At 46.8% G+C, this 13206-nt stretch overlaps 1 long non-coding RNA gene across 1 annotated transcript in view; it reads left to right on the forward strand.

Annotated features, from left to right (window-relative positions):
• Positions 1–13206, forward strand: part of LOC146871800 (uncharacterized) — a 228036-nt gene that overhangs the window by 196298 nt on the left and 18532 nt on the right. Inside the window, exon 2 of the long non-coding RNA XR_014959605.1 lies at positions 3058–3129. This is a non-coding gene — a long non-coding RNA (uncharacterized LOC146871800). The remainder of the gene's footprint in view (positions 1–3057; positions 3130–13206) is intronic.

Below are 13206 nucleotides of genomic sequence, written 5' to 3' on the forward strand. Positions count from 1 at the left end.
GAGGCTGCCTCTTCCTGTAAAGAGTGACATCGGCATTGGCTAGCACTGATAAGCTGTAGAAGCCCGGTACACGTGTACATACACACAGGGGCGGCTGGTTCACGTTGGCGTCGGAGCGTCGCCCCACTGCTTTCTGCAGTGCGAGAAGCAGAAACGTAAAATGGTATAAATACTATTTTACGTTTCTGCTTCTCGCACTGCGAGAAAGCAGAAGAAGGGTATGCCTGGTTGGGGTGGGTGGGTGGGCAGGTTGGGGAGGAGTGGCTAGCCCACTGTTATGGGTGTTGACTGTTTGGTGGGCCCCATGGCCGACCAAACCAGTCATAGCACTCTCTGTTTTCTTCATGTAGACCGCTGCGCAGCCTGCATAAAGAAAACGGCCTCCCCGTAGACTCCTGTAAGGACAGCGTCCTAGCCAATCACAACACTGCCATTGCAGCGTTGTGATTGGCTTTGGGGAAGAGAGGGAGGGAGCCTGATTCTGCATCCTGTGAGCTTAGAGCAGGAGACGCGATGCGGGAGTCCGGGACCAGAGGTGAAGGTAAGTTTTTTATTTATTTATTACATTTTATTAAATTACCAGCACCTGTTTCAGACAACTGTCTGTAACTTAAATGTCACTCATTCCTTAACCCTTCATGTTCTGTGAGTGATGAAAGTCTGTACTCTACATTGCTGGATCTATTCTGAAGAAATGGAATATTGCACTTATTTCTTTCTGTAATACAGGGAAGCTTGCTTTGCTGTTGCCATGCTGTCCCTAGTCTGGGAGGAAGTAAATCTTGCATTGCTGTTTTCCGATTTGTACCTGTTTGTGCTGATGCTACCCTAGCTGTACCTGTCCTCTGAAGGAAGGATGCTTGCACTGTTTCTACCCAGGGTGTAGCTGTTCTATGAAGAAACGTGTCTCCACTGCTGTTTCTCCATCCTATAGAAAGGTGTTTCTACTGCTACTTCTCCATTCTATAAAAACACAAAGGATCATTTAAATGACTTTGCATAATATGTCCAGGCTAGTTAGAAGCTTTTATTGACCCACAGCACAACTAGTTGCAGGTCATGACCCAGAGACCCTGGTTTCAATTACATCTTGCCAGCTTGAACAAACTGTGTGACAAAGGGCAACCACTTTTCTTTCTTCTGATTCCTTTTCAGTGATCATAACAATTGAGAGGAACTTGAAATAATTTAGTTCAGGATGTGCACTGTACAAAAACCTTTGTTGAATATGGTTGAATAGACTATAATTTTGCTCCATCTATGACAACAGTAAAGGCCTTGTATAAGAGGCACAAGACAACTGACTTGCATCTTTGATCACTAATAACATTTTCATTAGGGCAGAAGTTGGGAAGAATGCAATATCCATCCAGGACCTTAATTGTGCAATGTCTAATCAGGACAGCTGGTTTTAATCCCAGCTTCCAAGGTTTACCAAACAGTGTGACTCTAGGCAATTACTTTTCTCCACTACTTTTTCATGATTGCCACGTTTGAGAGCACCTTGAAATAGTTCAGGGTGCATACTGTACAACAACCTGTCTTGTGTATGGTTTAGTAGACCATAATGTTGCTGCATCTATAAAAATCAAAGTTTTATATAGGAGGAAACAAGATAACTGACTTTGCACCTGCGTCATTAATAAAATTGTCACAGCAGAAAGAGTGTGGTTCACTAATTTAATCAAGACCAACCAGAGCAGTGATATACTCTTAAGGTGCCTAAGTGCAGCAATCCAAAATAAAAAAATGTATGTAAAAATTTGTACCTCATCTTTAAATAATGTAGCAGTACCAAACATTTTAAGAAGAGGGGGATATGCAGGCTGTGCCAAGAGCTGTTTCCTTAAGCCTTCACCGCACTACTTTTCCAGATAAGGTGCAATACATATGGGGCTGGTGAGAATTATGGGACCAGTGGTCACCGCCTCACTGCCGTTACCCTATTGTTGCTTGTAGCGAGGCAGGAGATGCTTTGGTGTTGGGCATTTAGTTTGCGGTCTCAACGCCTATGCACTCCCGCTGCCCACACCCGCTGGTTGTGGCTTCGCAGCATGGGCATGGTTTGTTTCATAGTGCAGGCTGAGATTGCAATGACTTGCCTTGAGGAACTGCTGCTTACTGATAACCTTTCCAATAGTCTGTTGTGAGACCTTCCCCATTGCCCAACCACCGTCTGAGGCTGGTGAACATGCTCTATAAAGCTGGGATTATTTCACAATATTGTGAGATACCCAAATTCCTGGGGAAGGCACCTGACCCCACAGGTGCAACATTCAAGCACCGAAATAAGTGGATAAAAAAGAAAAGTGTTTGGTGCTAGGCCCTCCTATTGTGAAACTTGCAGTAAAGAGACAGCAGTAAAACACATTTTACGCTAACCCCCCTAACATTTTAATATAGGTTTAACAGTTTAACAAAGAGAAAATAAATATCGACATAAGTGACATACACGTGCCCAAACTAGGGACGTCAATAACTAGGAGGCTGTACAACCAGTAAACATCAGTTCTCTCAAATCCGTCCCACTGCAAGACATGGAACCCACAGATAAAGCATACTGCACAAGGTAGGTGAGGATTCATCCTATGTGAGTGCATGAATGTATGGTGTAGCCATAAGGAGTTTGTATATGTCTTGCTAGAGATTTGTACTTTCTATATGTTTATGTCTATACACAAAAATTATACTATTTAATGCCTTACCATCACTCTTTAGCAACCTGAGTTGCACTTGTCCTGTATGTGTAAGAGAACTGTGTGTCGTTTCTTCAGCTGTTGCCATATGGCCTTAACTTATTATTTGTATTAGGGAAGGTTACATACAGCTGTCCATGTTGTACCTCTATTGTGTTGTGAAGCTCAGTATCGCTCTTTCCATTCCACAATAGGAAAAAAATCCCCATTGCCAATACTTGTTTTAATGTGATGTGAATGAAAGAGTGAACCCTCACAAAATATCTGAACAGAGTTTACTTATCGTTTTACGCATGAAAGAAGCAGTTTTGAAAAGGAGTACATAATTTTGTAAAATTTTGTTTTCTCCTTTTCATTTTAGGGCAAAGCTTTGTTTTAAATTGTGCTTGCAGTTTCGACACTGGTACAGCTGCAGTTTAGTTGCAAGTGTTTGGTAAGGAAACATTTTTTATATTGTTTACTACAAATGTGACCTTCATGAATGTGCTTTTTTGGAACTTTTGTAACATTAGAAGCCTATTTAGCTTTTGTTTGAATGTCTGTGCCATTGTCTTTGTATATGTGCACAATGTGAATTGTGTTGCGTTTTGTGTAATCTATTTTGTGTTTTCTTTTTTAATGGGATATTGGTGCTTGCTGTGTCTGTGCAGAGTAGGTGCTGGTGAGTCTATCTGCCTCTGGCAAGTGAGTGGTATTGTCTTACAGTATATAGGTCTTTGTGTGCTTTGTATTGATTGGCCTTGCCTTGCTACTGCTATATGCTTGTAGTTTTTCTTTTAGTTTTATAAATCCTCACTTTGTTTATTACTTTTGTATACACTTTGGGTACTATTGACTTATTTGTCAAGTTACTTGTATAACTAAAGATTATGGCTAGCCGCAGGCTGACTCTGCAGTACAGGCTGTGGGTGTGAGCTTCAAGCCCCTCCGCTCAACAAAGTCCTGCAAATCCTGTAACATTCTCAATGGGGAAACCTTATTAAGCTTTGCTCAGCTCTAGCCAGCTGGTCTGGATAAAATAAGGTCAAATGACATGGAATCTGTAGCATTTGAACCTCCTGAGGTCAGGCGAGGTCAATGAAGGCACAGAAATAACATTTAGCAACCCCCATGTAGTGCCTCCTTCGGAAGGGCATCGGGGCCAGCTGGCTGAGTGGGGCTTAAGAATAGAACTGCCTGTCATGGAGTCATATCTGGCAATTCTTACAGCCAAAACGTCAGAGGAAGATGTTCCATCTGCTCCCAACAATGACTTCAGGCCTCTCTCTTCTGCTGGCAATAGCTCTGTGTCAGTACTTCTGGATGCCAAGGTGTCTTGTAAAACCAACTATTATAGATTGATATAAATTAACAATAAAAGCTTCTGGCTTGGTGAAAGGTTCAAGATCAACAAACCACATGTTAAATACATCAGGCCTGATTCACAAAGGTGAAATTAGACAAAAAGTTTAACTTTAATAACTTTCGGTATTCACAAAGGGTCTTACGAGTAGTATCTTTACACCTGCGGAGGTTCCGCACTCGGGGCGAAACCTCCGCACTCGGGGCGAACCAAAACACAGTGAAATAACAGGCCAAACACTGGTGTACGCCGCAACACATATCCCTAGAGTCCTCATGATATATAAGACATCTATTTGTACTACTAACTTTGTACACAATGGAAGCTGGCTCTGTATATACTGCACCAAAAAGAAGTATTGTGTGGATAGAGTCCAGTGAGTCCTCAAAGGTATGGCAGAGGATAAAGTAGATAATACCTTGCTCTCAATTTAGTGGTAGCTGGGCTGAGCAGTTAGGCTTATCAGAGGGTAGTGTGAATGCATTTGCTGTACATACTCATACACGACAGGAGCACACACTCAATGACTAACTCCAGGCCAATGTTTGTAAAAAAAATATTAATTCAGTTACTTTTATTTCTAGGAACCAAGTTGAACTCAGTTACAGGTAAGTAGACTGTTATGCTTTCAAATTACTGGCAATAGGTTTGTATAGCATTAACCAGTACTTTGCATGTGCATGAAATGCTTTTCAGTACAGAAAAAGATACTTTGTATTCAGGATCACACTTAGTGCAATACAGTGAGAGACCAATGCAATCTTATGGGAAAAAGAAAGGTGAGTAACTTACAGGTAAGTAAGCGGTTTTCAAGTTCAGTCTCCGGGGGTTTGGGTCAACACTGGACAAGGGTCTGAACAAGGGAGGATTTGCACCACCAGAGGCACTGCGGTGGTTGGGTGCAGAGGTCACTGGGCCCAATGTAAACCTAGGGAGGCTGAGGACACCTCGAAGAAACACCTGTTACGGGTAAGTACCCGCGGTTCAGGGACACAGGGCCTGAGGGTTAAGATTAGAGCACAGAGGTTGCACCACCAGTGGCACATAGGCGGCCGGGTGCAAAGTACAAAGGAGGTGTCTTGAGCCCTGTTGGAACCAATGGAGATCCTCAGTTGAGGAAATAGGCTGTAGGCATGGTTCGGGGGGGCTAGCTGAAGAAATCCCACGACTGGAGAGGTAAGTAGGATAGTTGGGGGATGCCCGGACACCATCAGTTGGACACACCAAGGCCGGGTTGCTCAGGAGCAGGGGTGTCTTTTGTCATCAGGTTTTCTCACCAGCTTCGGTTGCGGTCGGGGGACCCTTCAGGTTGAGGCTGCAGATGTCGAGGGGAAGATCAAGAGAAGTCGTCCAACGCTGGATCCCAGGTCAGGATCGCCAGGTAGACATCACTGGGTAGGAGGGCCACCTGGACTCGGGCCGTGGGCGTCGGGTGCAGAGTGGTGCAAGGTTGCGGATCTGCCTAGCTCCTGAGTCCTTTGGATGAGTTTTTTGCTGGGCAAATCCAGTGTGCACGGGAGACAAGAGTCTTTGTCGAAGACAGCGCAGGTCCCTGGGGTTCTTGGAGGTTACTTGCTGCGGGCCACGCCGGTTCCTTGGAGCAGGGTTGCTGGAGGAGGAGACAGGGTGGTAGGGTTGGAGTCAAGTCTGTCCTCGTCTTTTTCTCCACTGCTGCATGGCTCTTCAGTCCTTCATCTTCTTAGGTCATCGAATCTGAGGAACGAGGTTCAGGGGAGCACTTTAATACTACATTTGAGGGTGTTACTAAGGTTGGGGGGCTACTGTCCCCTAAAGTGACTACACACTTTAGGTGCCCCCTCGCTTTGGGGAGAGGGGCACAACCCTAATCCTATTGGGCCTAATTCTCCAAACCAAAATGGAGAATTCTTAAGAGAGGGGTTCACCTCAGCTCCTGGCCACCCTAGGGGAGTGTCAAGGCAAGATGGACACTCCTTTTCTGCTTACTAATTTCCCCACCTGTCCTGCTGCCAAAAAAGGGGCTAGGGCAGGGGGGCAGGCATCTCCACTAGTTGGAGCTGCCCAAATCAGCATAGCACAAGGTGAGAGCCTTTGAGGCTCACCGCCAAGTGTTGCTGTTCCTGCAAGGGGGAGGTGTGAAGCACATCCACCTAGAGCAGGTGTTGTTTATAAACTCAGAGATCACAAAGGCTCTCACCCCATGAGGTCAGAAACCTGTCTGGGGGGTGGCTGGCTGGCATACAGCCAATACACTCAAAGCTGGCTGTTTTTCAGTGGGCATGCTAAGATGCCCTCTGAGTGCATTTTATAATATATCCAACTCTGGCATCAGTGTGGGGTTATTATGCTAAGAAGTTTGATACCAAACTTCTCTGTCTTCAGTAAAGCCATCATTGATCTGTGGAGTTCGTGTTGACAAACTCCCAGCCCATGTACTCAAAATGGCTTCACTGCACTTACAGTGTCCACGAATGGACTCAGACACTGTAGATGCATACTGCTCATGCAGCTATGACCTCACCTGTGATATAGTGCACCCTGCCTAGGGCTGTAAGGCCTGCCAGAGGGGTGACTTACCTATGCCACAGGCAGTGGTATGTAGGCATGGCAACCTGAAATGTGTGCCAGGTTGACTCTTTTAGTTTAGGTACACCAAAACACATAGCCTGCAATGACAATGTGTATGTGCCTGGTGTGGGGTCATTTAGGGTGGCACAATACATGCTGCAGCTCTAGGGGAGCCTCTCTAGTCACTAGGCCCTTGGTACCACTGGTTCCTTTTACAAGGGACTTAAATGTGGGTCAGAGGCGTGCCACTTGTGGAAACAATGGTACAGTTTACGGAAAGAACACAGGTGCTGGGGCCTGGTTAGCAGGATCCCAGGATACACTCAGTCAAAGTGCATCAGAAATCTGGCAAAAAGTGTGTGGGGGGTACTGCAGCAGAAACCCACTTTCGTACAAAAATGCCTCACTCAAAAATTAAAACAGCTATGTGTATGCACTGGCTGTTACAAATATGTATGTGTAGGACATGTGAATTTAGGGAACAGAAGAGTAGAGCAACATGCTACTAAACATTGGATTACACAGTGAATGAGGGACACTCGTTACTAGAGGCGTAAAAAAAAAAAGGCTGTTGAACAAATGTGATGAGACTATGGCCAGCTAGCTATGAAGGGAGTGTACAGGAGGGAGTAATTGTGATAGCCAACACACACATCTACAACAGTGTAGATATAGCAAGTAAGATACAATGCCATAGACATATTTATATGACACTTCAAGTGGCAATAAGAACATCACAAGTATATTTGTTATAGCATCTCTTCTTCAGTTGCACATTTAACAATTACTTATCTGTCATGTAATGTCTTCTACAATCAGTTCAAAATCAGTCATAACGTCTAATCAAGGGGCATGGCCAAGATGGCTATCGAGTAAGATATGCCTGAGCTTCGCTCCGTCCTGCCGACAGGGCCCACCGCCAGGACCTTGCTTCTCCGGACCGGCAGACCCCTCTGAAAATCCAGCGATGACCTGGGATGACCAGGAGCCAGAGAGGTGTTGGCCGTGGAGCATCTGTGACACCTGATGAGTCCCAGCATGGCCCGGACACTGTGCATTATCAGTGGTTGCCGGGTCCGCGATCGGCCAAGACTCCTGACCATCCCCAAGCCCCCAAGTGAGTTTGAGAACGTGGGTTGCCCCACTGCCGGAGACCAAAGGCACAGACCCAGGGGCGAACCGTGAGAACTGAGGGCCAGCACACCTCAGACTCCGGGCTGGCATAGTCAGCGACCGTCCGACCGATCCTGACCAGCCGGACCTGCGCCGCCTCTAACGGCATATGGCAAACCAAGGCTGTGGTCCCTGGCGACACAGGGCACCGGCTGTCCGAGGCAGGGGTGAAACCTGCTGGAGAGCTCTGCCCCTGCGGATCCCTGAGGTTAGTCAGACCAATTGAGGAGAGCTAGCGAGAGGAGTGGAGGATCTGTCAGCAATGCGGCTAGGAAGCAGGGCTGGCCAGAGAGATGGAGAGCAGGCCGTGATCGGAGCCGCACTTAGCGCTGAAGACCGGGCGTGCGCTCCAAAGTGGGCCTGAGAGGGGAGGCCACAGAGCTGACTGACCCCGTGGCCCGATATGCACACAACGTGATAGTGAGCCCCCCACACAGCAAAGGCTAATGCACTGCTGCACCCTCTCCTGTAGCCAAGTCTGACGGCCGCGGGCCGGGGAGGCCCCTTTCTCATTGTGCCAGTGGGGAACTGCCCGTGCTGCAGAAGTCCCCGGATCCCCTTCACAGCGCGTGCCCAGAGACCCAGACGTAAAGGCGGAGGCCACAAACATCAGACCAGGGAGGTGCTTTCCCCACCCCGAATATACGACATTGGACCTACCTGGCCGCCGGCTGATGAGCTCTAGTACAGGTGAGGGGTGTTCTTAGCTGCCCCCCCACAGTGGGCGCCCATCCTACTGTCCCTTGGAGGTGGCCGAAACAGAGATGCGCCTGAGCAGAGGCTCGCACAGACAACTAGAGCTGAGAGCAGCTGTTCCCCCCCAGGACCCTGCTTAAGTGATCTAATCCATCTGAGGCCCACAACAGCCACGGACTGGGGAGGGAAGGAATCGCTTGGCTGGCCAGGACCTCTTACGGCACCTGAAGGTGCGTCCACCCAGCTGGGGGACTTCTTTATGAAGAATCTACAAGTCTACCCCCACCTATACGAAGACTTCGCCCATAAGCGCTCCCGACCGTTTTCTCAGGAGTCTCCCATAGGACCTTGCGCCCCAGGTCCAAGAGACCGCTCCCAGGAGGAGTCGGGCTTGGGCTCAGGCAGTGGACTCAGCCCTTGTGGGAGCGACCAATCTGTGCACAAGGAGAGAATACCCATCTGTGAATACACTCCCCACACCTTCACCATGGTGACCTGTAAGGGGAAAAAGGACCGCTCCGTCAAAGATCGCCTTCGCAAAACATGTAGCTCAAGCACTGATGCTTTAGCATCCCACCGACATACAAGTACCCATCAATGCTGGGGACACTGATGCCCCACTCACCTGTTCCTTCATAGAAATGCTCTTTGCCTGAGGATATCAGAGAGGTGAGAAAAGATGTGATGTCCGAGGAGACAGGGTGGACACTTTAGAATCACAAGGCACGACTAGGGACGAGGAGATTGAACAACTCCAGCAAGAGGTGGGTAGAGATCAGCACCTAGATCTCCATGCACATGCCGAAGACTTAGAGAACCACTCGCGATGAAATAACAAACACATCCGGGGGATCCCAAACAGAGCGGAGGGACAAAACATTGACTCCTTTGTAGGAGATCTCTTTCCAATCGATTTAAGGGGCTCATCCTGATCTGGAGTTCAAATTAGACTGTATGCATTGTGTCGTCCCAAAAAGGCCTTCCTTAGCACCCCCTGCCGACATCCTTACCTGCGTACATGACTTTCAGCTAAAGGAACGCATCCTCCAAAAAGCTAGAGATTGCCACCCAGTCCAGTTTCAGGGACATCGACCCGTTCTCTTCCAAGACCTGGCTGCATCCATATTGCAAAAAAGGAAGGCATTCCAACCAATCTCGGCTCACCTCTGCTCCATCGAGGTCCCCTACTCCTGGGTTTTGCCCTTTCAATTGATCTTCCGTCTGGATAGGAGGATCCACCAGATCTGCTTGATGAAAGGCGCCCCACAACTGTTGAACATTACTGACGAACCTCCATAGAACCTTCCGTCAGCTGCCGGCTCGTGCAAAGATCCAGGGACTCATTAATGGAGGACAGTGGGCCACGCCTCGGCCGAGCTACGCCCAGATCCAGAGCCTATCACCAAAGAATGCAGGGTGGTCTTAGCCTCCCTGGGAGATGACACCAATGGTCCAGTGTGAAGTCACTAAACACAATACAAAAAGTAATGGAGGGTCAAAGGTATGAAATTCACAAGATACGACTATGCAATAGAGCTAGTGATATTGGTTCGCTAGACAGGGTACATCATTCATAGTTTTTGAAAAGTACCCATCAGTAGCTCTTCCTGGGCGCCCTTTTCATCATGTGGGTTCCTTCTAACCATGAAGGATAGGAAAAGAGTTTAGTCACGAATGACAACATAGGAACCAGTGATGGTATAACTGGGTCGCAGGGGGCTACTGAAAAGCAGTGCGAGAAAAAGTGAAATAGTGCAAAAGTGCAAAATAGTGATATTAAAATTAGATGGCTCTGAGGAAAGTACTTATTTATTTGAGACCTCAAAGTCTCTAAAGCTTAAAAAGAGCGAAATTGGTAGTTTTAACTAATAGCTACCAACAGGTTGGTCGACATGTTTCAGCAGGAATTACGGATCACACTGGTATCCACTGCATTCTTCAGGACCTGTGTCGCTACTGCTAGTGTTGTGTGAAGAAAATATGAAAAAGGAAAAGGTATCACCTGGGTATTAGTGAAGGATCATTCTCCCAGCTATGAAGTCCGAAGGAGAACAAACATAGTCGAAAACAAGGGAAAAACATATAATTAGTATATCTACGGTATCCAAAACATTTACATGGTATACCATATCTATAAAGAGAATTTATGAAGCAATCCTCTTGGTAGTGCTTTAATTACTACATGGAACTACAATACCTACATATGATATGTAGTAGGGCTCCCACTTACCATATTGTGCAGGAGAGTACTGCCTCACCTCACCTGGCAAACAGCTCAGGTAATTGAAGCACCGCTCTAGTGGAAAGAGAGAGACACATACAGAGACACGTCAGCAAACAGCTGACTTCACACATAATCACAAATTGTACTGGTGTTAATAGTAGGTCAAAAAAGCCAAAAAACCCTGGCTAAGGCAATGGCCGCAGTTGAACAAATGGCAGAGATCAGACCCTCGATGGCCTGAAAATATGTTTAATGACAATTAAGCCAGTGCAAAGAACAAGCATATCTGTTCCTAAACATTGAGGTATGGGGTCCGCCTGCACCTCATTTTATGATTACTTATGCAAGTATCACTTAGTCATTAGAGAACTGCCACTAGTCCACATCGTGACAGGATCCCTGCTTGTGAGGTTATATTTTAGCAGGTTATATTTTAGCATCAGCACTCCAGCTATTATATTAGAGCGCATTTCGTTAGTAATACCATCATCTGGGCGGTATCTGGTTAAACTGTAAACACATAGGCAGAGCGCCAGTACACAACACCCGCAATGACGCTTTTTGAACATTTGCTGAAAACTGCTCGCGTGTGGGTCATAACCAGCAGCCCAACGCGAGAGAACAAACAGAGCTCTAATGCGCCGTGAGTCAAATGTCAATTACCGCGCTGAGGGTTTAAACTCCACAAAGGCAGCAGAGCTCGATAGTTAATGCAGAGCTCTGGTCCTCCGTAAAACAATTAGCTCTTACCGCGCTCTGGGATTGAACTCTACACTGGCAGCAGCGCTCAATGGACTCTGGATAAACAATGCGCACACTGGTGGCGAGCGCGCACAATGGCATCCTGCTACTAGGATTGCTGACAGACAGGCAAGAAGAGCGTGTCTCTCACCTGTCCGTCGGTACTTCCAGCGTCCCTCTGACTGTAAGGGGAGGTAACGCGCGGAGTCAAACACTACAGTTTTACTTCCTCAACTGGGCGTGTCAATTGTCATCACATGACCACTAAGGATTCTGGGATATGTAGTCCTATTGAGAGAAAGGACGCTCACATGTAGATTAGAGCTTATGAAAGCTCACAAATTTATTAATTTATTTATTAATGCTCAGTCTCCAGAAACATTGATATTTGCATGTATGTTTAAAGCAGGGGCATCCAAAAGAAATGGTTTTTTTGGAGGTACTGTTGTTTGTAAAAGCTCAGGTACAGCGCACTAGCAGCTCTACATGTTACTATGGCTACCAATGTTGTAAGGCTCTATTTTAAGCCAAGCAATACCGCACTGACAAGTGGAACGGTAAAAAATAAATAACAAATAAAGATCCACTGAAATTTTCTTTATTATTTATTTTAATTTTAGACAGGTGAGCACTTGTTGATCAGGCAGAGGGGCTCCAATATGTGTAAGATATAAGTTGACGAAGGCAACGGGGTGTTTATGCCTGACAAAGGCCTAGAAAACACGTGTGAGGCTACACCATCACAAGGAATGGAAGATTATGGTGAATCATACATTGAACCTCACAAGAAATGGCGAAGTATGGAGAAAAGCAACCGTAGCCTGTAAACTGGTCAGGATCAGTGCCAGACCCCATATAAATGTTGAGATGACTAATACGCTAGAGGAGTGCATCTCACAGAGACATCCACGGGATGTCATCATTCAACCCGTCCTTGTCTGAGTTCAGAGTGTACACCCATTTTTGTTCTTTCCTGAACAGAAACTTGCTAATGTCTGTCACATGGTTGGGTATCAGGGGCTGTTCTAGAATGGTCCATCGAAATTCATCAGGGCCATGTCCCACCTCCAAAAAGTGATTGATCATTTTGGTGGACTGTTTACGACAGCGGATGGTGCTCCTGTGCTCGGAAATGCGCGTCTTGACCTTCCTGGTCGTCATACCCACGTATTTGTATTCACAGGGGCAGACTATCAAATAGATGACATTGAGGCTGTTACAATTGTGAAGCGCTTTTGTTCCCATAGACGCCCGCCTCCAATGTCAATAGTGGTAGATTTGACGGTCTGGGGGCAGGCGGCGCAATTCCCACAGGGATGGTGACCTGTCACAGCTGTCATACCCCAAAGTGTTCCTACTGCTCTCGGAGTCGCTACTCTGGGTCTTGTGTGGACAAGTTGGTCTTTGAGGTTCCTCCCCCTTTTGAAGGCAAATAGAGGCGGGGGCAGATTATCATTCCCCGTGTTCAAGATACCCCAATGTCTCTTGATGATCTTCTGGATCTGATTGGAACGAGTGCCAAACGTGTTGACACAGGTGATCAGTGTGAAGTCATCCTTGCTCCTGTACTAGGTCACCAACGTTAGGCAGGCCTGAGGCTCCTATGGTACCTCACTTGCTTTCCTTTAGAGTAGGGGTGGGTCTGGGCAGGATGGAGGGCAAGACGGGATGCCACTGGCCACTTTCACCCCTCTCATGGGTCTAACCACCCAGAACATTGATACTGTTCCTCATATAATGTTACTTGTTTGTTGTATTGAATTGGGTTTGTTGAACGTGAAAGAGCT

The sequence above is a fragment of the Triturus cristatus genome, chromosome 1_1 (genome assembly GCF_964204655.1).
Source record: "Triturus cristatus chromosome 1_1, aTriCri1.1, whole genome shotgun sequence".
NCBI lineage: Eukaryota > Metazoa > Chordata > Amphibia > Caudata > Salamandridae > Triturus > Triturus cristatus.